The 25,893-nt window shown below is 34.1% G+C and overlaps 1 long non-coding RNA gene across 1 annotated transcript in view; it reads right to left on the bottom strand.

Moving 5' to 3' along the window:
* LOC144614052 (uncharacterized) overlaps nucleotides 1–24,328 on the bottom strand; it is a 425,367-nt gene extending 401,039 nt beyond the window's left edge. The window contains exon 1 of the long non-coding RNA XR_013551586.2: nucleotides 24,214–24,328. This is a non-coding gene — a long non-coding RNA (uncharacterized LOC144614052). The remainder of the gene's footprint in view (nucleotides 1–24,213) is intronic.
* Between the last annotated feature and the right edge of the window lie 1,565 nt (nucleotides 24,329–25,893).

Here is a 25,893-nt window from a genome sequence, read left to right as displayed (position 1 = left end):
TCTGTTCTGAGTTTAACAAGCTGAAATCAGTCATTGCTCTCATGGACTGTGCTCAGCTCAGAATTATGCTGGTCTAGGTTAGGTCCTCCTTCCAGAACCAGAGGGACCAGAAAGATGGGCTATGCTTCTACGCAATACAATTAGACATGAGGATCAACTAAAATAATGACTTATATATGTTTTATTGCCACACAACAAAATCTCAAGTAAAAGGAAACAACATAGACATGTTTTTCTTACAGGTTGCCTACTCACTCTTCCAACACTGAATATACTGTAAGATTTATTATTCAAAGATTTAAATGCAAAAGTATCACAAGTGTAAGTTTAGATATGTATCTCTTTTCTTTCTTTCTTTCTTTCTTTTTTTGTCATTTTGATCTGACAAGTATAATCTTTCTCAGTTTAGGAAATTGTAGTTGATTATTTCATTTACTACTTCGCCTGCACCTGCTCTGTTCTCAGTTTACATACAGCTGCCTCCATGCCTTTATCTTTTTTATTTATTGTATCCATCTCTTCATCATCTCTTCCATTTTGAGAGAATTTCTTGAGCAAATGTTTTCTTTTTTAACACTTAGTATTCTATAATATCATAATAATTGTTAGCAACTTCATTTTAAAAATTTAACAACTCTCTGTCTTAACTGAAAGTAGCCTTTACAAGGTTCACGATATCTCCTTTACTTGGACTCAATATCCTTTGAAATCTTACGTAAATTGTAAATAATTATACATGCGTTCAAGGAGGTATGTGTGTCATTTTTTAAAATCATACAATAAAATGGCCTCTGCCTTTTTGGTACAGTTATATATGAATACATGGAGATATTCATGTTTCCACTACTGAGGTCAAGTTCCCAAACCATTGTATCACTCCAGGAAACTTCTTCCTGTTACTCCTTTATAGTCATCCTCCTCCAATCACTACTCCCAGCTCTACTCAACTGTTTACATCACTACAATACTGTCTTCTCTAGAATGGAAGCATTAAGTATGCAAACTTTTGAGACTGGCATTTATCACTCTGAAGAAAGATCAGGAGATCCATCCATATTGTTGCATGTGTATCAATAGTTTGTTCCTTTTTATTGTATGGATGTACTACAGTTTATCCATTCACCTGCTGAAGTAATTCCATTTTTGGCAAGTTCCCATTAGGAGGTTTTATACAAAGCTGTTGAATACTGCTGTAATACCAAATACTGCTACCTACACCATGTGTAATGTGATGTGTAAGTTTTAATTTCCCTTGGGTAAATACACAGGAGTGAGATTGCTGAGTCCTTCTGTAGGAGATCAGGGGGGAGAAACTACTGTGTACCTGAAAGCATGTTACTTTAACGCCAACAAAAGGGTTATGTTTGCTCCATATTTTCATCTGCCTTTAGTATTGCATTTTTTTCATTTTATCCATTCTAAAAGGTGTGCAGTGGTATCTCATTATGGTTTTCATTTGCTTTTTTCTAATGGCTAATGATGTCACCTTTTCATGTACTTACATGCCATCTTTATATACTCTCTCATCAAGTGCCCAACGTTTTAACCACTTTTGTGTTTTGTTGTTGAGATTTAAGAGTTTTGGTATTCTGAAATTATAGCCTTTTGCTGAATTTTTGATTTGCAAATACACTGCCCAGTCTGTAACTTGTTTCTTCATTCCCTTAATAGTGCCTTTCACAGAGAAAAAACTTAAATTTGATGATACCCAATTATTTTTTCCTTTTATGGATTGTACTTTTGTTGTCATACCTAAAAACTCTGCCTAACATCAGATTTTTTTCTCCAATATGTCCTTCTAAATGTTTTATAAGTTTTATGTTTTACTTTTATATCTGATCCATTTCGAGTAAATTTGTGTATAACGTCAAATGTTTAGGTTCAGCTTTTTTTTTTTAACTTTCTCTTTCCTTTTTTATTTTACACAAGGATGACCAATTGTTTCAACGCCATCTCTCCTTTTTCCATGGGATTTTTTCGGCAACTTTGTCAAAGATCAAATGGCTGTATATGTGTGAATGTGTTACTAGATTCTATTCTTTTCTCCCGATCTATGTGTCTATACCTTTACCAAAACACTTTCTTAATTATAATTTTATATTAAAACTGTGTAGTATGAGCCCTCCAACTTGACGTTTCATTTATTTTTTCATTTCTTTGCACTTTGATACAACTTTAAGAATCATATTGTCTGTATCTACAAAATCTCTGTTGGGTTTTTTGATATTGCATTAAATCTATTTATCAATTCAGGGAGAATTAACATTTTAATGTTTATTTATTTTTAAGAGAATGCATGAGTTGGGCAGGGGCAGAGAATGAGGGGGACAGAGGATCCGAAGAGGGCTCTTTGATGACGGCAGAAAGCAAAATGCAGGGCTTAAACTCATGAGCCATGAGGTTATGACCTGAGCTGAAGTAGGACGTTCAACTGACTGAGCCACTCAGGCACCGGAAGACTTAACATTTTTTATGTTGAGTCTTCCAATCTCAGAAACTAAGTCTTCCCATTTCATTAGGTCTTCCTTTATATCTTTTATCAGCATTTCGTAGTCTTTAGCAGAGACATCCTGAAATTTTATTAAATTTATACTCAAATATTTAATTTTTGTTGGTGCTATTATAAACAGTATTGTATTTTTAACTCGTTTTCCAGTTTTTTGTTGCTATTATATAGAAATTTGTGTGTTGACTTGTATCTTCTAAATTTGAAAAATTCACTTATTAGCTCTGGGAATTTTGGTATTTTCAGTCTTTTTTTTTTTTTAATTTTAGATTCCTTACGCTTTTCTACACACTGTGTTGTCTATGAATAGGTATAGTTTTATTTCTTCCCCTTCTATTACATATGCCTTTAAATGAAAATGTTTTCTTCCTTCACTGCCTTGACTAAATTTTCTAGCACCGGCGAAGTGAGAATGGGTATTAGTGCCTTATTTCCAATCTTAGCGGAGTGAACTTCATATATATGGTTTTAACAATTTTCATTGCCCTCTCGGTTTTGTAGTTTTACTTCCTTTAAGGTGTTTATGGGATGATGAACACTCTGACTTTTCACATAACCCCCCTTCCTTTAAGGAATCAAATGAATTTATCTGTTTGTTATCCTGAGAGAACAAGATTGCTGCCTGAGGTCACGGGGGCCCATGTAAAAAAGTTTTAGTCCCAGACAAATGCTAGGAGGGAGAAGGTGTGTTTTCCTGTGGAGGTTACACTGCTGTTTATTGCTATGGCAGACCGAAATTAGCACAAGGCAGCCCCAGTTATCTAAGTTGACTCACAAATAAGTGTTTGATCCCAGTGTCCCAAACAAAATAGCCACTGGAAAGATACTAGGAAGAACTATGTCAAATTCGACCCATACTTTTTATAACTATATTAGAATATATATCAAAAACTACATCCGAGAGACATTTCCTTTGGTATCTTATCAGGGACTGGAATTCAAATAGAGTGTTGATATGAAAATTAAGAAACAAAACAAAGAAAAGAAAAAAAAAAGACCAAAAGTAAAGACAAAAAAAAAACACCAAACCAACCAAAGACCAAAAACAAACAAACCAACAACACTGAGACTCTTAAATACAGAGAACAAACTGGTGGTTGCCAGAGGGGAAGGATGGGCAGGGGGGATGGGTGAAAAAGGAAAGGAGGTTAACAGTACACTTAGAAGGATGAACACTGAGAAATGTATAGAATTGTTGAATGATTATATTGCACCCTGAAACTATTATAACACTATATGTTATTTCTACCTCATTTAATATAAAAAGAGAGCTATGCTATTTTGTAAAAATATTTAGATTGAGTGTACACCATTAATGATCTGGTGAAAGTAAAATTGATTTTCCTCATTGAAGATTCTTTATACTTAGATAAAACAAGATATAACATCTATACACAGAGAGATTTATTTTTCCTTTTCATTTGGTGGTACATAAACTTTTTTCTTTATAAGTTAAAGGAAGTGGGTTGAAACTTAATTCTCCTACAAATTATATGCTCAATAGTTTTAGAAGATCCCTGTATAATTCATAGCTGGACAAGGCCATGGGGAAATTATTAGTTTGTGTTATTTTTCTTCAATGGTCGGCTTATCACTGGTCAATTAATTTTTACAGAGGTCTTACAAGAAATAAGAAAGATACGCTGAGAATTTTTTTAGTATTTCTCCTGAGTCTTGGAGGTACTATATATTTATATTTCATATATTTGATCATATATTTATATTACCAGTATATACTTTAAAATACATATTAAATTAAATAGACAAAATGGCAACTGATTTTTATAACCATGTGTTAAGTACATAAAGTTGATTATCCAATTCTCCTTAGTTTTGTGTATATTTCAAAATTTTCACCATAAAAATTATAATGTTCATGAAATCTCATAATCCTTAGAAAATCTTTCTATAAATATGAGATTTTTAAAAATTCTAAGATCCTTGTGTAACTGAAAAAATAAAATGACCTAAGAAATAATTAAGGCCTCATACAAACCAAAATTGAAATTAAGAAACTTCTATGTACCCTGAAAGATCTGGCTTAAAAATGAAACAGATGGAATATTGTCCCCCAGAAGAATAAGGTAAAGTATAAATAAGGTTGCTATTAAAAAAAATAATTAAAATAGTGAGCCAAATAATATTTTTAAATATAAGCAATATAGGAGTTGTAGTATTTTAAAGCCAGTTATTTTATAATTCTATGGCATTCATTTCCCTTATAAAGTTGTTTTTGTATATTGAATAGTAAGGCCTAAGCTAATTGACTTAAAATGGCTAAATTGTATTTTTCCTTCATAAAAAGAGCTAATTACTGAACGATCTATTATACTATTTGTCAAATTTCACTTTTAACTAACCACTTTATTGGCATAATTCAGAGTAACTACCAATTTGCTTATAAGGGGATAGGGCATACTAATTGGTGATCAACCTCCAAATAACCAGTCGAATGGACAATACAGATCACTGTTTATGCTTAGAGTAACTGCCTGGTAATAATTAAAATGAATTGAATACTTGATCTGAGCCAGGAGCTCAACTACATGACAGGGGCAAAAATTCCATTTAATCCTCACCACAAAACTATAAGTAGTACTACCATTATCCTTCATTACATAAATGAAGAAACCATGGTTTAGTTATCTTGCCTTCCGTGTAGTTTTAGAAGCTTACGTATGTTTAAATATGGAAATCAAAGTACAGAAGACTGACAAATGAATGTAATGATAGTTTAACACTTACTGGTAAAAACACTAACATTTTCTCATTCCTAAATTATACTGTAATCTTTGAAAGCATCATAGTAAAAATGAAAACCCTAAGGAAGTTATTAAAAATTTAGCACTCTCTGCTCATGTGGGAGTATAGATTCCACTTTCTGAAGAGATTATTATAGATATGCCTGGAATAAAATGCAGATATCACACAGAGTGGGCTGGATATCTCAGCTGGATTTCCCTAAAACTTATTACCTCAAAAATTTAAATACAAGAATAAATGTATACCCAAGCAAATGCACGACTTTAAAGGAACATCTTAATGCAAGTTAGCAGATTTACGAAAGTAAATAAGTAGCTGGATATGGAAAGTCAAACAGAGATGTGCGTGAGGTGGTGGAAAGAGGAATATAAAAGAATGGAGCAAGGATAAGTAACAAAGCTGGAAGAGGACAGGATTTATGTGGAAAATGCTAATGTCACTCATTCAAAAGAAAACAGATTTCTTTCCATTTGAAATTATATTTTATATGCAAGAATTGATCATCACTAATTACCCCCAAACCTACCTTAATTCAAAACCTATTTTGAGGGGCACCTGGGTGGTTCAGTTGGCTATGCGTCTGACTCCTGATTTTGACTCAGGTCATGATCTCATGGTTAGTGAGTTCGAGCCCCACATGGGGCTCTGGGCTGATAGCATGGAGCCTGCTTGGGATTCTCTCTCTCCCCCTCTGTCTCTGTTCCTCCCCAGACTGTGCTCACTCTCCCTCTCAAAATAAATTAATAAACTTAAAAAAAAAAAAGTTTGATTTAAGAAATTCTATGCAGCTAAGAGTATGCCATACCTGGCACTCTTTTTAACCACAGTTTTTTTCTAGAATTCTAACTCAGAGAATAATTTCAAAGACAAATATTAATGACACAAATCAATGACCTAAGAATAGCAACATAAGTGATGATGTGCACTTATATAACATCTTTTATTAAAATATTTTCATTTTCATTATTTCACTTCCTATGGTTATTTATTAGTTCAGAAAGGATTACATAGAAATCATGCAAATATTCCAATCAGTAACTACACTACAATCTAAGTTCCTTTGGTATCTGGAAATGTGTATTTTAGCTCTGCATTTTCTTTTCTAGCACAGCGCCTGGCACCAGAACCACTCTGAGACCTAGGCAAGAGGGGATGTGGATCTGAGCCCAGGGCTTTGGAGGAACTCTGGTCCTCACCTCCCCAGCTGTGCTCCCTTCTACACATGAGTCAGAGTCGTTAGTGTAACCAGGATTTACTCACTTGAGCCCACATTCTCCAGCTGCTGCTTGGGGTTTTCTGGTCTCCCCCACTTCCTCAGCAAGTGCCTTAGAACCCCCAACTGAAGCCTGAGTGAGCCCTTTCCTGGGTCTTCCTTTCCAGAGAGAAATGCAAACCCTGAGTGGGTATCCCTAGGTGTCCCTCATCTTGTCAGACCCAGGGCAGAGCAAGAAAACATAAGGTGGGCTGCAGACTAGGCCAGGTTGCTCCCAAGTACTGTGTAGGATTTAGAAGTGTCCAAAAACTCTAAATTGGAAGTAGGTCTTCCGTGAAGTTCAGAGGGTACGTGTTATGTGCTTGTTAGGCACAATTATACTCGTTTCATAGAGATAGTAATAAAATTAATGAAAACAGAAGTCAACTATCAGTCCCCGTTGTAATTAGAATGGACAGTAAGAACATCCCTGAAATCTCAGAGGTTTAATACTTGCTCCGCGGGACCCAAGTCCAACAGGGGTCGCCAGGAGCAGCAAGTTCCTATTATTTGCAGGACCCGTGGCAAGAGTATAAATGGAGCTCACATACTTTCTATGTAAATATTCAGAAATATAAATTAAGATAATAAATATTCGACAGTTTTTCTTCCTATCTTGATAAACTTTCATAATAATAAAATTGAAAACTACAGGTAAATGTGGAGTTTTATTTGACAAGGCTGGTCTAAACATTTAAGAAAATTTATCATTATTCTCATCTGGGGGATTTACTGATGAGCCTGTGATGTTTGTACGAGAAATACAATAAAATATAAATATAATAAAGTCATATGTTGATTGATAAGAGCCTACATTTTAGTAAAATCACTAATACTGACATTACTATCAAGAATTTCACATAATTTCACATTTTTACCTAATTAGGTGAAATTTTTGTGTAATTGTCAATATTAATTTATGTCTTAGTTTTTTTTTTCTTAGTTTTAAAGAAAATTTACCCAGCTGAGAGAATGGCAACTTGAAACATTAAAAATTTAAAGCAATTTCAGATCAAGAATTTTACATAGAATATCCAAACATTATAGAACATATATAAATTATTCCCAGAAAATATTAAAAATATTTTAATGTTACCAATAAAAAAATCACTATCAATTATATTATGGTTTTTACTGACTCTTGAAGAAATCTAGTGTGTGCAAATAGTATGCCTTAGGTTTTCTTCTCCATCTTTTGATGCTGAAGTATAAAAAAAACTGAAAATAGCAGTATATCATGCAATTTATTTAAAAGGTCTTCTCAATTTAAACTATACCTGCAATCTACAGTGTACAGAAATAGAATTATGATTTTTAATGTCTTTTCCTGGATATTCTCCCTAATTATACAAACCTTTTTGTTCATGGTTATAATTTCCTTATATAAAATAAATATTTTATATTTTATATTAAATGTTTTCATTTAACAAGCTTCTTTAAAATTTATGTGTATAAGCATTTACTCCTTTCAAAAGTGAAATAACGAAACTATTTTTTTTTTTATCGTTGTTTGAAAGGTTTTAACAATAGCATTAATTATAAGTAACAATTCATACCAAGTAAGTACATACAGAGCAAATTAAAAATTCTGTTTTTCTGTCAAATAACAGGATTTCATGTTTAAAATTTTTTTCTGTTGTTTTCTTAGTTCTTCTAGTTTATTTATAAAGTCTAATATAAATCTATTCTGAAACCATCGTGTCTCTTAGTAAAAATTTAAATAATGCTCTATAATAAGGCATAAAAGTCTTAAAATCGGGGGGGGGGGGGAACTGTGTCTTATAAATTCTTTTTTTCACCATCCTTATCATCTCCATAGACTTGTCCTTGACAATCTCTCAAATCAGTACTTCAAATAAAAATTTTTTTTGGTGTTCGTGTTAGTCTAAGCCTATACTTTAAAAACAAGTGAAACCAATAAAGCACTCATTAATTTTGACTTTTTTGTTTAATGCTTAGTTAATTATAAGGGTGGGAAAAAAATTTTCCAAAGCATTTTTTTACCTCTGGCACATTATAGCTGCAAGATTTCTGTCTTTAGTACAATCCAGTTAAAGTAGGACTTATTTACTTTTTATGTATAGTTTCTTTTCTTTATTACCTATTAAATTAATAAGTTTACTTTGAATGTGCCACATTTGGTAGTGATTATTATTTCTATTTTTATATGTCAAGTTACTAAATCATATCTATAAATTTGAAATGCTTTGCTGTGAGCACCATGAATGTGAAAAGATTTTCGGTGAATACTAAGCACACAACATCATTCTATCAAAAAATTATGCTCAAGTCCTGCCATTATTTACTTGTTTTTACTTATTGCATATTGTTTGCTACTTATTCAGTCTTTTTTTCAGATCCTGTAATTAATTGCATGAGTCCTTTATTCTGTACAAGAATTAGTATTACACTTTGCACACTACCTCTATTCCTATAAAAACACAAATCAATAAATAATATGAACTTTGTAATATTGCAAAATGTTCTTTAGCTCTCCAGAAAAACTACTGCCAATTTTGTGCTGATTCATAAGTAGCTCGAGAACCATGAATAAGCAGAAATACAGAAAAAACCCAGAAAAATGGATACATATCAATACTGGCAAATGATACTTCGGAATGCAATCTTAAGGAAGAGGCACGTTGAAGCATTCTTCTCCAACATAGCATAACAGTATAAACTACAACCTACATGATATTTTAGTGCAATTGTCTTTTATTTTGAGGACATGGAACAAATGAGGCAAAGCAGCATTGTACTAGTACCTGAGTACTATTAGCTTCAGTAGTAGAAAATGTAGGCTATGGATGCAGTTCTGTCATTTTGAGTGTTGGATCCTTAATGATGGAAGTGTCCCAGATGTTATTTAATCAATTTCTTTTGTATTTCTAATATCTAGGGTATCCTAGTGCTTGCTTTATTGACCCACATATTATTTAGAATTGTGTTTCCAAGTATCTGGAAAATTTTCTACTGACTTCTACTTTAATTCCACTGTGGTCAAAGAAAATACTTCCTACAACTTGAATCCTTTTGAATTCACTGATTCTTGTTTTATAGGCCAGAATATGTTCTGTCTTAGCAAATGTTCCATGTGATCTTGCAAAGAATGTATATTCTGTTACATTTGGCTGAAGTGGTCTATAAATATCAATGAGATCAAGTTACTACTTGATAGTGTTCTTCGAATATTCCATTCTCTTACTGATTTTGTAATTATTTTCTCAATTATTAGCAGCAGAATGTTAAAGCATTCAACCTAAACTGTGGATTTGTCTACTTCTCCTTAAAACTTTCTTTTTTTTTTTTTGATAAATATACTGAAAGCTCTGTTGTCATGTTAATAAATGTTTACCGTTATTTCCTATTGATGAACTAAACTTCTTTGCTCCTGTTGAATATGCTTATCTTTGGTAATATTCTTTGCTGCAAAATGTACGTTGCATAGGGCTTCAAAACTTTTTAATTAGTATTAGCATTTTATATATCCTTGTCCATCATTTTACTTGTAATCCATTGAAGTCTTCATTTAGAGTGTTTCTTATAGTCAGTATGCAGTTGTCTTGCTTTTTATCCATTCTCACAACAATCTGCATTTCAATTTAATTCCCTGTTGCATTTAATGTGATTATGGATATATTTTGATTTGTTTCTATTTTCCTTACTCCATGTTTTATATTTGTCGTTTTTTGTTGATCCCTTTTCCCTTTTTTTTTTCGATTCTTGTATGATTCCATACCATCTATTTTGTTAGCTAATTCTTTTTATTGTTTGCTATTTGTTTTCTTATTGATTTTTATGGTGTACATTTCTTTTTTTTACTTACCCCGGCCCATATTTAAGCTATAGTGATTCACTTTACTTACATTTCTCCCCTCCCAACATTTATGCTTGAATTGCCATTCAATATGTGACATATACCTATGTAATAAATCCACAATATGTTTCTATTATTTTATGTTTAAATAATTATCTCTTAGGGAGTTTTAACTAAGCAAAAAAAAAAAAAAAGACTTTGTTGTGGCTTTGTAATACAAAACAGTAAAGTATAAAATAAACCTAGTCACCTACTGGAATGACATATTTGCATGACAAAGCAGTAAATCTATTTTTGAAACTGAGTTAACTTTTAATTATTAAAATAAAGTTCTGGGGCTCCTGGGTGGCTCATTCAGTTGAGCGTCCAACTCTTGTTTTCAGCTCAGGTTATAATCCTAGGTTTATGGGATAGAGCCCTGTGTTGGGCTGAGCACTGAGTGTGGAGGCTACTTGGCCTTCTCTTTATCTCTGCCCCTTTCCCCGTGCATGCTCTAAATTTAAAAAAAAAAAAAAAAATCCTGTGTTTCCCTCTTTTTCTGCCCTTCCCCTACTCTCACTCTGTCTCTCTCTCTCAAAAATAAACATTCAATATTTTTAATTAAAAAAAATCTTTTTTAAAAAAATTAAAAAATAAAATTCATTTTTTGCTTCCTGGAATCAGAATTTCCTGCATATTAATATTTTAATAAAATTTTACATTTCCATTTATCTCTGATTTTCAATAGCTTGATCCCCTAAATTTATGCTTTTATTTTCAAGCCGTCAAAAGGTCACACCTCCAGATTTAATATTTAATTTTCTTCAACAGCTTTTCTAAATTTGACAACTATGCAAACTGGAAAAAGAAGAATTCATCCATATGCTCTAAATTTAATTGTGTGATTATGCTCTAATTTTAATTGTGTGAATGGGTTAGTTAATACAGATTTTCCATTCATTTATTTTGATGTTTCCTGCCAGATTCTCAGTAACTCTGAAATCGTTAACACACCCAGATCAAGAACATAATATGGGATAAACTACTTATTTTCAAAAAACTGCAACAAAGATTTGTCGTCACCATTCCAGATACACATTTCATTTTTAAATGGCTATCATACAGTACAAATTTTAACTCAAGATAAGTGAAGTCTCAACTCAGCTACAGTTACAGCTTTGAGGAAATAAAAAAAAAAACTTTTTATTTCAATTCCTTCTAGACAATATAAAGATTTATTTAATGATCTCAATAAATTAAGATGTCAAATTATTCTTTATAGCCAGAAGCCAAGCCTCTATCAGAAAATGTTAAAACTTTGAACTACAAAAAGTACGTATTAATATAACCTATTTTCTAAAATAAGAAAAAAAGATAACAAAACCCCAAAGTAAGGTATTACCAACAAAGGATGCAGAATTTTAAAATTTGTTTAAAAAAAACTTTTTTAAAAAATTTTAATTACAGTATAGTTAACATACAGTGTTGTATTAATTTCAGATATAAAACATGGTGATTCAACAATTCTATACATTCCTCAGTACTAATTGTGATAAGTGTACGCTTTACTCCCCCTCTGCCAATTTCACCTGTCCCTCCACCCATCTCCCCTCTGGTAACCACTAGCTTGTTCTCTATAGGTAATAGTCTGGTTTTCAGTCTCTTCTATCTTGATCATTTGTTGTTTTCCCTCAAATTCCACATATGTGTGAAATTATATGCTATTTGTCTTTCTCAGACAGACTTATTTCCCTTAGCATTACACTCTCTAGCTCTATCCATGCTATTGTAAATGGCAAGATTTCATTCTTTACGGCTGAGTAATATTCCATTGTATATATATACCACTTCTCTTCTTTGTCCATTCATCTATCAACAGACACTTGGGATGCTTCCATAGTTTGGCTATTATAAGTAATACTGCAATAAACATAGGGGCTCATATGTCTTTTTGAATTAATGTTTTTTTTTTTATTATTTGGGAATACAAAGGATTGGAATTACTGGATCATATGGTAATTCTACTGTTAACTCTTTGAGAAACCTTCATTCTGTTTTCCACAGTAGCTACATTCATTTACATTCCTATCAACAGTTCCTGAGTTTTTTCCTCTACATCTTTGCCAAAAAATTTTAAAATTTGTATATCACAGTGATGTATGTGTGTATTTATATACTTATATATGCATTATATAATTTTCTGAATTTTTTTGTTTGAGGTAAAATATAAAAAAAACAGAAAAACATTGTTTTATGTTAAGAAAAATATTGTTGGGCATCCAAAAAACAAGTATTCTCATCGTAAAGCCCTCTGCTCTTTTAGACTCATCATCAGGAGATGAAGGTTTCCTTTTTGAAAATTTACCTTTGCTTTAGTGAAACACTTCTTTTGTTATAGGATATGGAATATTAATCATCTGGGTCTCATGATAATGAAAATACTCATCAAAAATAATCAAAAGTTCAGGGCACCTAGGTGGCTCAGTCGGTTAACCGTCCGACTTTGGCTCAGGTCATGATCTCAGATAATGATCTCGTAGTTTGTGAGTTCAAGCCCTGTGTCTGGCTCTGTGCTGACAGCTCAGAGCTTGGAACCTACCTCAGATTCTGTGTCTCCCCCTTACTCTGCCATCCCCTGCTTGCACTCTCTCTCTCAAAAAAATAAATTAAAAAACATTAAAAAAAGTTTTTAAGTTCAATAGCAGCAACCTAACTGCTAAAGTAGATCCTACCCCATAAGAGAAGGTATGGGATAGTTGAGCCAGAGGAAGTGGGTTGTACTTTTTCCATTCAACCTCCAAGTCACACAGAGAAAAGTACATATACTCTGGTGAGTATGCTCAGCTCTCAGTATGATTCCCTAAGTAGCTGTCCCCAGGGTCCCAGTAATGCTCTTTCAGTCAAACTATCTTCCCACCCAATTTGTTCCTTGATTCCACCTAATATTTTAGGTATAGTGTTTCTAGGATTATATTCTGTAACTGTGGCAAAAAGGAAAGTCTTGTTTGTTATGGACGCAAGTGTTTAACGGTTAACCCTTGCAGAGACTTAGCTATGGGAGAAGATGTACTGATTTTCCAACACTTTCCAAACAGGGTATTTTGAGACACTACCACTGCATGATTTTGTAATGAGAAATAAAAATACTGTGATACACTTGTTTAGGACTACAGTTTTATGCAACATATTTACACATTTTTATTCACTTTATCTTGGAAACAGGAATATGAGGTTGAAAGGAAACAATTCACTTTTTTTTCTTATTTCGCAAAAGAGTAACCTATAATGTAGAGAGGTTAAAGAGTTTAGTTGAGCACAATTCACAAAAGAACTTGAATATGAAAATTTTGGCTCACTGACAGAGGTGCAGATGATACAATCTAGAAAATACAGGACAGGTGGTGTTGCTGAGCTCTTAGAAGCAAAGTGGGTCCAGATACCATAAATAAGTAGCAATGTTTGAGTGATACCCATGGAAGCCTGATCCACAGAGATCTACGAAGATAATTTTGAGAACTCACTGCTCTTAAGGGCAAGATTGATGTGCAACCAGTAAGGTACTGCTCATTCTATACAACCAAAAGAAATCAAGGACAGCCAGTCAAGAGAGGAAGGCAGCAATCCCAATACATATACAATCCTTGAGAAGTTTCTGGACCTGCGCCAGAACCCACTGATTAAAGTAGAGGACAGTCCACACAACGAACAACACTACAGCACCTCAGCAGATATATATGAGAGAGATCCACATTCCTTTTCCAGAAGCACCTATGGCCATTTACTTGCTTGAACATACACTCAGTAAAGGGGAATAGACAGGCATTCTGAATGAGTACATACCTAATTCAAGGAAACTTGGAAAGGCAACCTTAGTTCCTCTTCACCCTGGGGAATCATAACTACATGTTTCAACCGTTTTGCAATTCAACTCTCTTCACCTAGATCTACTTAATCTCTTATTTCTGTGGGCACCTCCCAGTAAAATTCCCACATGCAAGTCTGTTTCCCAAGGAATTCCACTTAAGACAGATGTTAAACTTAGGCATCATTTGAATAAATTAGCTAAAATACCAAAGAGCTACTGTTTGTATTTGTCAGATTGGCAAGGTTAAAAGATTCATCTGATCCAGTGTTGTTAAGGATATGAAAACAGCCATTCAGAAACTTAAGGAGCATTTAAATTGACACTGACTTCTAGGGGGCCGTTCAGAAAAATATATTCAAAGTCCATAAGCATGGATTCTAGCAATTCTTCTTTTAGAAAGAGAAAATTATGAAAAAGTGTGCAGATATTATATATGCAAGTTTGTCACTCCAGCATTGGTCATGACAATATGTTGAAATTCTTTAGGAAAAAAATTCAAGTTTTCTTATATCCATATGCTTATATTATATAGCAAGGATTACACAGCTAAATGATATATGTGTATATAGATATTTGTATGTCTATTTAAACAGCATAAGCATATCTGAAGTAATTGCTAAAATATTAAGTATTTGGCAAAATAAGTAAAAATATTTGGATAAATTACTATGAATCCGAGTATAATGCAGAAAACAATAGTATTTTATGCATGTTATAGGATCATTTCAGGTTTATAGCATGATTTCAGGTTTATGTGTTCTTAATGAAAATTAAGAATAAAGTTATTTTATTATTATTTTTTTAAAAAAGAAAATGATGACCAATTTGGGGTATTTGTTTTAGACTCTTCGATCTAGGTGGTCAATTTAAAAATTCACCGTAAATTGTCTTATGTGATATAATTTCTTAGCTCTCATTCGAACAGATGAGAAAAGCATGGTGTATGTAAGTACCTTATTCTTAGAACAATAAATTAAAATGTTTCTTCTACTGTGTCTTCATCTAAAATTTTACCTCCAGATTAGATTTTATAAGTTACAGATAACATAAGAAGTACCAAATGAGACTCATTTCTCCTTTTTCACAACCTTTCCCTTGTTTTACTCTTCTCCCTTTAATTTTCTTCTTTTCAGTTTTTTTTTCTTCAATTTCAATTTGGACTTTTGCCTATCATTACCAGATCAAAGCTCTTACACTGATAAAATGAGATAATTACCACAGCATAGTGGCTGTTACATAGCAAAGTAGTAATATATATTAATCATGTGGATTATTAGCAATCACTGGAATTGTTTAACCTGGTTGATGGGAAATAGGATGATCTTTTTGTCAGTAAAGTTTCCACGTTTCTGTCCAATAATTCTCTCTGAAATAGAAGTGCAATACAGGGGCTTGATGTTCTCAGAATAATGCGCTCTTAAATCTTCCTGGCACTAACAGCATAAGTACTTACTATAAAAACCCAAGTCCCTGCCCACAGCAGTCCAGCAAGAAAATTGCTTATTGTATATATCCTTTGTGTATGTTGCTTGCCATGACAGACGGCAACAAGAAAGAAAGGGAGTTTCAACTACATCAAATTACGGCAGATATTGATAGAGTAGAAGACACACACGTAGTTGGGGTGATGAAGAAAAAAAAATCCCTCAGCATTTTCACAAGGAAATCTACCCTCAGTCAGACAAGCAGAGGGAGAACAGGAGCCCCCAGAGGTTTTGAGGCCAGAGAAGAGATGGATAGTTTAAAGAGAAAAGTGAAGTGACATAAGAAATCAAAGAATATTTTACCCGCAGAAAGAAAATCAATGAAAATGATGAACTGCTATTCAAAGGAAATAAACTGATTATTCCAGATTCCACAAGAAGGGAGGTGCTGCAGGCAATCCATCAGGATGAGCAGGATGTTGGAAGGTGAGGGAGGAAGCCTCCATGTGATAGTCTATCTTTCATATTCTAGCCCCAGAATGAAAATATTAGATGTGGGAAACACAATTTACAATGAATTCCCTTAGTGCAATAAAGCCCACTGGCATGTATATATTTTCTAATTCTTTTCTATGTTTTTCCTTTTATACTTCCTAAATGAGATTCCCCAAAAATATTAAAGACACAATAATGTGCACATGAAAAATAAACAATAAAATGAATCTTCACGTACTTACCAAGCAACTTAAATAGGACTTTATCCCTATCTTACAAGCTCTGTGGATTTTCCTCATGATGTCCCCCCGCCTTCTTTACCCCAGCAGAAGATAAACTGATTTCTGATGTAATCATGTATTTGGTTTTGTTTATAGCTGTCAACTGTGTATGTATATATATACACACATATACACACAACATATCAATTTTTTTTTTTTTTGAGAGACAGAGTGTGAGCAGGGGAGGGACAGAGAGAGAGAGAGACACAGAATCTGAAACAGGCTCCAGGCTCGGAGTGGTCACCACAGAGCCTGATGCAAGTCTCGAACCCATAAACTGTGAGATCATGACCCGAGCTGAAGTCAGACACTCAACTGACTGAGCCACCAAGGTTCCCCTGTTCTCTTTTTAATGTTATTATAAATGTAATTAACTATCCATTTACTTACTAGTTTCATTTAGTTTTATGGTTTTGAGATCTACACACGTTTACTGTATAAGTATATTGTAGGATAGACCAATTATTCATTCAGTTGATTGTTGAAAGGTGGTTGGGTTGTTTGCACTGTTGCTATTATCAACAATGACATCATCTATCACAAGGACCTAGAGTATGTATATGTTCAAATCTATTTCACAATAAAATTGGTTTTTTTACAGACATTTTTATTGATTTTGGACCCCACAGCACTGTATCAGAATTCCCTTTTTCTCCATCCTTAACAAGATTTGGTATTGTTCTATTTTCAAATTTTTGTCACTTAAGCATTCCCTGCTGTTTTCATTTATACTTGCCTGATTATTATCAAGTTTGAACATTTTCTCATTAGCGTATTCAGTATTTATATTTGCTCTTCTGTAGACTTCTTGTTCATGACTTTTGCTACTATTTTGGTGGGGTGTTTCCCTTTTAGTAACCGTTTTGAACAAGTCTTTCATATATTCTGGATACTAAAACCTGATCAGCCCTAAGTTGCTCTAACTTCTTGAGATTGTAACTTTTTTTTTTAATGTTTATTTATTTTTGAGACAGAGACAGAGCATGAACAGGGGAGGGGCAGAGAGAGAGGGAGACACAGAATCCAAAACAGGCTCCAGGCTCCGAGCTATCAGCACAGAGCCCGACTCGGGGCTCGAACCCACGAACCGTGAGATCATGACCTGAGCTGAAGTGGGACGCTTAACCAACTGAGCCACCCAGGCGCCCCTTGAGACTGTAACTTCTTATTCTTTTCTGATATTATTATATACACAGATACCATTAAACTTATCAAATGTTTCCTATATGATTCATATTTGCTCACCTTGTTTTTAAAAGAAATTAAAAAAAAACCACTTATACCACAAGCTAAAAATAAGATATTCTCTAATATTAACTTCTAAAAGTTTTAGATTTTTTTCCTTTCCTACCATATTGAAGTGGTGATGTTTGCACAACACTGTGAATATAATTAATGCCACAGATAGTATGTTTAAAGATGGCTAAATTTTGTTATGTATATCTTACTAAAATAATACATAAAATATCTATAGAAAGATTCATTCACTGCTTGAAGAGGTCCAAAATTCTTCATTCTTTTTCAAAGAGCCTAAATCAAAATTTCCAAACAAGTAACAAAGAAGATTAATGCCAATTTTTGAGGTGGATAGGATTTTTATCAATTTCCCTCTTTTGGAGATAGACTTTACTTTCATTCAGCTTCATTAATATTGGTATTCACGGGGAGAAATGTGGGTTTAAATGAGTATTTAAAAGTTTTTCCCTAAACTTTTCATAAAACTACTCCAGTTTAAGGAAGATCTCCCAACATGAACTCGGTTGACAAGTATCACAGCTACAAGTCCAGAGCAGATTTTGATTCCATTCTATACAAGAAATACACACATTTGACAAATTCATGGTCTCTCACTGTTGATGGTAGGACAAGAACGCAGTATTGACTCATTGTTTATTTTGGGCAAGATAAACTGACTCCTTTACCAAAACCATCTTACTTAATCCTCGTGACAGCATTTTAGAGGTGAGGAACCTAAGGCTTAGAGGTTGAATATCTCATTAATAAAGCAGAATTTAGAACTCAAGCTTGCCTTACTCAAAACAAAAAACAAACAAACAAACAAACAAACAAAAAACCCTGGGTGCTGTTTCCATTTTCCAACCTGTTATCTCAGAAACACCTGTAAACGTGAGAAGGGTAATTGGCATTTGTTAAATGGGCCAGGTGCTTCACTACTCTTACTTCATATTCACAACCATTATACTAAGAAGCTGGTATTAGTCAAATTAAAGAGATGAAAAAAAAACAAGGTTCTATAAGTTAATTGTCCATGTGTATGTCAATGACACAATTTAAATTATTCTTTGTCTGGCTTTAAATCCTGTGCATTCGTTCCCTATATTCCCACAAAACTATTTGGTATGATAATGTATTGAGATATTCATCTTTCTTGTTTTTTTTTTCCTTGTATGGCATATGTCTCACCACTGAGTCTTTTTATAGTCAAATCTTTTTCTTCTTCTTGCCTTAGGAATGCATTTCTTAAAGTGAGAACACTGAACCAGCTGCATTAGCTTCATCTAGGACCTTTCTAGAAATGCAAATTCTCAACCCCCACCTAACATCAAAAAACTGGTGGTAGGGCCCAGCAATCTGTATTTTATCAAATTCTCAAGTGATTCGGATACACGCCCAGGCTTGTGGGACCACTGATGTAGGGGAAAGTTCATTGTGGGCTATATCAAAGAGAATTTACTTCTAAACAAACTCCCCTCCTGATTTTCAATTTCTAGAAGTCTGGGCTTCTTGCTAGAATAGAAACAGTCTCAATGCTAGAAAATGCATGAAGTTCTGAAGTTCTGCTCACTATGGAAATCCATGACTCTTTGCCCCTGAGAGAAGTGGAGAATCCCTTTTTGGTGCATGTTTACTATAATAATTTAACTTCCCTTCCCAGGCTCCACAAAGATTACCAAATGTATCAGAGAAGTAGAACAGCTACTAGACTTTAGACACCCATATAGGCTTGGCCAGTGCTATTATCCTGAGCAATCTGTCCAAATGTAAAAGGTCATAATGTAGGGGGTCAGGGAGATTCCTTAAGAATGAAACGTAACGGCATTGAAAATGATGGTAGGATTCATTGGAATTAAACAAAGTAATCCAGGGTGAAAAAAAGTTTACACTTACTGTAAAACAAATTCTACAAAGTACCCTGAAAGACACAAAATCTCAATACATTATAAGGTGAATGCTTACAAACAGCATATTTGTGTCTCCCTGTAATTCTTATGTTGAAATCTAACCTACAATGGATGGTATTAACAGGTGTGGACCTTGGGAGGTAATTAAATTTAGGTAAGTCCAGGGCACAGAGACCCCCTGATAGTATTAATGCCCTCAGAAGAAGAGGAAGAGAGTATGGCTCATTATCTCCTCTATATGAGCATTTAAGAAGATATCCTGTTGCAAACCAGGATCAGTGCTCCCACCAACACTAGCTCTGCCAGAGTCTTGATCTTGAACTTCCCAGTCTCCAAAAACTCTGACAAATTGTTGTTTAAGCACCCTCTCGATGGAACTCTGTTATAGCAGACTGAAGTGAATAGGACAATTTTTAAAATGGCCTCTGCATCTTTCCTCTTACACGCAAATACACTTTTGCAGAAATGAGAAGGAACATAATGCTTCTTCCTTTCTTTACTTAAAAAAATTAGCTAGCACTCCTAGTTAAATTATGAATACAGAAAATATCACCTACAGAAAGCAAAGTGAAGATCTACTCTTTTAGTTACATACATATTCATTTATTTTAGAAGGAATAAAAAAATAAAAAAATATTCAGCTTTGAAAAGCTTATAGATTGGTTGCTGCTTTTTGAAAGAAACCCCAGCATTTCAGGATTATGTTCAGAAAATGTCTTGGATCTGAAAGTACCTTGCATGTGCAGAATTAAAAAACCTAAATCATTTGTTGTATTTCTTTCCATAAGATAGGTTTTAGGCACATATTTTATAGAGTAGGTATCTGGGGTGAAAAGAACCTCTGAGTTTTGTCCAATACTGTAACTTTGGTAAGTATCACACTTGCTGTCCATTCAATTTAATTCCCCAATTAATAATAATAGCAATAATCACAATATAACTAAATTTTTTAGCACTTTCTATGTGTCAGGCATTATTTTCAGTGTTTTACATTTATTAGCAGACTTAATCCTTAATCCTTCTTTGTTACTGACATCAAATATTTCTGAAGTTTAAAAATGCACATAAATAATATTTAAGAATTGCCGTTTCTACATTCCTAAGTGAATTACTTACTTGTTTCTTCAACCTATAACACGTATATGTTGAAGGCTAGGAAGTAATTAAGAACTGAAAATTAGATATGAAACAAACTTAGATATAAATTTAGAACTTTAGAAATAAGCATTAAACTACTTTCAGCATAACTTAAATGTAAGTAAAAATATTCACATTTTCAGCCATTATGAGAATCACGAGAGAGCTGACAAAAAATGTAAGATTCAGTGTCCCCAAGTCTCCAGTTATCAGACGTGGCCTTGTTTATAGCAAAGACCCTAACCCACTGATCCTATGTATTTGGTGACTATGATTTACAGACATAATTACTATGTTTTCTAAAACCAAAGGTTGAGGAAACTGGTAGAGTAAATAATTTCCTTTTCTGATTTGTTGGTTTCCTTGTATTTAATGGATAAGAATACAATAATAGATATAACCTAATTATTTGATTTCTTTAGCAAAATCTCCTAAATTATTCTAAAAACTAGAGGTGTATAGTTAATGTGATTATAAATCATGTTACTGAAACACAGTAACTTGGAATAAATCTTCGATTTTATTAACTTTGCTGCAATCATTAAAAGTCACACTATAGAAGGAAATTTGGGTGTGGGGGTGGGGGGAGGAGCCAGATGGGGTGGTGTTATTTGATCATTACAGAGTTTGTTAGGCAAGATGAAAAAAGTTCTAGAGATTAGTTGCACACCAATATGAATGTAGTTAACACTACTTAATTGTGTACTTACAAATGGTTAAGATGGGAAATTTTATGTTATGTGTATTTGACCACCATTTATTTAAAGGAGCAAAATAAAATAGAAAGGAAAAATTTACCTTTTTCCTACAATGCTAGTAGGAGCTAAAATCTTTACCCAAGTGTCTATAAGCAAACATGAAAGAGGAGGATAGAAGTGGGGAAATTAAATCAACATTTGTTGACTATTCACAGCTAGCTGTTTTAAGTATTATTAGCTTCTCATTTTTAAATATAAATTTAAAGTCAATATAACATGTGTTCAATCTAATGTTAACCAGGAAGTGTTACAATTGATATGCAAACATAATTTTGGAAGGATCCAAACTCTCGCTCTTATACTAGAGTACTTTTCAAAATATCACACCAAATGCAACTCTATCAGACCAAAAAAGGATTATACTGAGTAGGTGCTCAAAAAGAAAATAATGAGTATCACCTAGTTGAGAATTCAATGAACTTCAAATAGCATCGATCTTACTGACACTAATTACAATTCTCATGAAGTTAAAATCTATCAAGAGCTTAGATATATAAGCAGCCTCCCTTTATTCTCCAGGTTAGCAATTTAATGCAGTTAATCTAATAAAAATATATCCCTACATCAAGAGGTAAAAAACTCATCATCACAAATTTAAACCTTCATGTTAGTGTTTGACAGTAACTGAGATGATAGGTTTAAAATCAAAGATTAGTCTTCTCTGGGATGGCTGGTTGCATCTCAACCCTAGACAGAGCATGGACTAGACTTGGGTCCCCTTGCTTCTGAGAGGGAAACCCAGTGTTCCCGGATAATGGAAACCCTATGCCTTTTGAGTAGCATATCTTGTAGGAATTCCTGACTCTACGAGGAGACCAGCAAAGACCTAACCAAACCAATCTGCATTAAGGTGGACCCCAGTGCTACCCTTTCACCCACATTTTCCCCTCATTATAATACTAAAAATTACACCGAGGGGTGGAGATTTAACATGCTAATTAGATATGCAATGCATGAAAAAGCATGTTCTATCCACTGTACTGTGTGCCCAACTTTCTGTGCCTCTCCCCTCCTCCGCATGTTTAGACATCACTCCTTTTGCATCTTTACATCTTTGAAAACTTTCCCTGGTCTTTGGTCAAGGTGCCTGCCTGAAGAACCTTTTTTTTGTGTGTTGTCTCCCTTGTGCTGAAGCATAAGTCCCAATAAAAGCCTTGCCTCAAACTCCCATCTGACCTCTGGTCATTTTCTGTTGTTTAGAGAGCCCAAGAAGCCAAATGGATAACATAAGTGCATTTAGCATTGTGAGTAAGAGCAGAGACAACCGTCATAATACTTGCAATGGACTAAAATAAGAACAAAAATATAAAGGAAGGATTACATATGCGTATGTATAAAATATATATATACATTTATATATATATACATTTATATACATACATACACACACACACACACACATATATATATATATGTAGCGCCATGTTCCTTGTATAGCTGAATCAAAGCCTGGCCAGAGAGAAGGACTGCAGTGACCTCTATCTTTTAATGTTTTCCATGAGGAGAACAGTGAATAGTAAGGCAACCTCGAATTGAGGTAAAATTGCAATGGAGAAGCCAGTCTTTATCCTGTCTCAGAATGGAGCTAAAGGAGTAGACATGTGACTGATAAAGTAAAGAGTTAACTTGCTCATGGAAGCCAGTAAGCTCTGATGCTCTGATAAATTTTCCTGAAACAGTGACTTCCACTTGTACTGTGCCTGAATGACCACGGGCTGAGTGTTAAGAGTAGAAGTATTCAGCTGAGTGACATCATTGTTTCTACATTATGTAACTCCGGTCACCAGTTACAGTACTGATGCTTGCAAATGACCTCAGTGTAAAAAAAAAATTATCAGGCTCTAGGCTATTTGAATAATTCAAGTCCACAAACATCTTACTTGACTAGCGAAGGTGAGTTTGCAGCTGGTAAGCTGGCATGATGCACCCATAACAGTATTTACTGCACGTGAACCTCAAGGACGAATGTCCTCAAGGAACATTTCTTTCTTGGGAAGAATGACCTATGAGCTGCGATACGCCAGACTTTCTCACATTCTCATGGGAAAAGAATTTCCTGATGACAATGAAGAATCCCTTCTAAAAAACTTTTTGGATTATGAATACATGTATTCTAGCCATAAAGTTGCATGTTACACACACACACACACACACACACACACATATTTATATTAAAACCGCATATGAAAAATACTGTTGATACAAATAGTTACATATGATTTCGATAACACTTAAGTTAATCTAAAAGTAGTTAAAATTAAAAATCAAGACTAGCAGAAATAAGGTCACAATTTTAAACAAAACTGAGTATAAATTCATGAAATGCCTTTGAAATTTAACATAGCACTCAAGCCCACCATGGAAAGGTGTTCTGGAAAAGGGGAAAACATATATTTAGGAATGTGTTTGTGTGTATGTTTGTTTAGAAAATTTCAGAAAATATGAATTTCTATATGTGGATTTATACTGGGGTATAGAGTATCCGCTTATTAATAAATTAGCAACATCAAAACAGATGATGGAAGAGAGTATGCTGAAGAAACTGTTTTTGAAAATGTGGTGGGGGGTGGGCGTGGAACTAGGTAAAATAGCCTTGAAGCTAGCAACGACAGAAGAGGACCAGATATCAGGGCCCACCAGTACCTACAGGTACAGGAGAGAAAATACCCCAGAGGAATTGTCCATATTGGTAGAGAAAAAGAGCGGAAACAGAGTCATTGACAAATTGCAGCCTGGGCAAGGAGGGAGTCAGGGGAAACACACCATGACTTCTCCATCCTTCCTCTCTCCTACCTTTGATGTGCTTCCCACTCGCCAGCTGAAAGCCAGATGGCAACAAGAGTCCTGCTGGAGTGGTCCATAGGGTTCGGCTCCTCAGGCACCAAGCAGGGTGGAAATGGCAGATTATGAAACTGGAGGGGAAAAAAGACAATGCTCAGCACAATTTATATAGGACTTTGTAGATTTTCAACAACCATTCACACAAATCTATTTAACTCAAATAGCCTTGAAAGAGAAGTAGAGAGAAAGAAATGTGAAGTTCAAGATTTTGAGTTTCCCAACACTGCCCATTTAATGTGTAACAGAGCCAATAATTAAGCTGTCTTCTAATTCCATCCCCAGAATTTTTCAGGCTAGTTGGGAACGATGTTAGAAAATCTAAATAGCTTAAAGAAATGCTATGGAACCCTTTCTCTTCTCTAATGCTGGGTCTTAAAAATAGTAATGTAGAAATGAAGTATGTAATGTGAATATGGGGTTCAAATAAACCTTCACTAGCCATGTGTCCATTTTTACAGCAGCCTCGAAGAGTCACAGAGTCTCTGGGAGTCCTGCACCAATCCTCTGAGAGAACCATTACTGAAGTGCATGTTGGAACATATGGTAAAGAATACAGCAAAAAATCTAAGACCCTAAAACCCTCCACAAGGAAATAACTTGAGCTCCACTAGAATGGCAAAACCTACATTTTGTTCTGTTAATGAGAAGTGACTGAAGAAATTTATAGGAGATCTCAAAACCAGAAAATAAGCCTTCTGTTTATTCAGAGCGAGGATTCTAGCTATCCTTTTATAATACTTGTGCCCTTACAAGGTCTAGAAAGGTCCTCAATTCAAAAGAAGTCATACTACTTAGAGAAAGGTGGTAAAATTAACAGATCACTGTGAATCGAAACAGTAGGTACTGTTAAATTAGGCTGTGCTGTGTGTCTTTAGAGCAGCATTTAGAGGAAGAAATGGTAATCGCAGAAAGGTAACATAGCTCAAATTAAACAGGCCCTTCAAAAAAGTTCTGATTTGTTTTGATGGAGAATGGTGTGTGTGATGTATAGTGTTTTGAGGTGTGCAGTTGAGGCACAAAGTGTGAGGAGTTTGAGGCCCATCAACAAAGTTAGAGAGCTTGAATGATACACCAAGGCTAGTTCATAAATAATGGGAAATGAAAATTACCCCCCTCCTCATATATTCTAGAACTGAATCCTAGAGTAAATCTCTTCGGAGACAGTTCTGCAGGCATTTTGCAACCTTAGAAACACTGAGTAGCATATCCATTGCGTTAACTGAGGTAGAGAATTGCTGTTTTTTAACACTACAAGCTGCATGCCATAAAGATGCTGTATCATTCATATGATTTGTAATAAATCTTTTGTATTCTTTCCTCACAATAATTTATCTGAAATAGAAGCCAACACCTTCCAGGTTACTAAGCCTAGCTATTGAATTAATTCATGAGCTGGACTGAAAAAAATGGGCCATTCTTCACCACCAGGATCATGAATATTTTAATGTCTGAATAAAGTTAAAGCAACTCAACTTTGTGGAGATGCCACCAAGAGAAAAATAGAGAATTAGATGCTATAGTGGACACTCTAATTTATTTCAACATAATTGAGTTAATAACAAAATTAAACTGATTGTTGCAGGTGAAACCCAACACTAGCTTAAACACCCATGATTGTTAATTCATGGAAAA

The sequence above is a fragment of the Panthera onca genome, chromosome D4, assembly GCF_046562875.1.
Source record: "Panthera onca isolate mPanOnc1 chromosome D4, mPanOnc1 haplotype 2, whole genome shotgun sequence".
Classification (NCBI taxonomy): Eukaryota; Metazoa; Chordata; class Mammalia; order Carnivora; family Felidae; genus Panthera; species Panthera onca.
The sequence above is the reverse complement of the archived record's forward strand: the minus strand, read 5'-3'. Positions and strand labels throughout refer to the sequence as shown.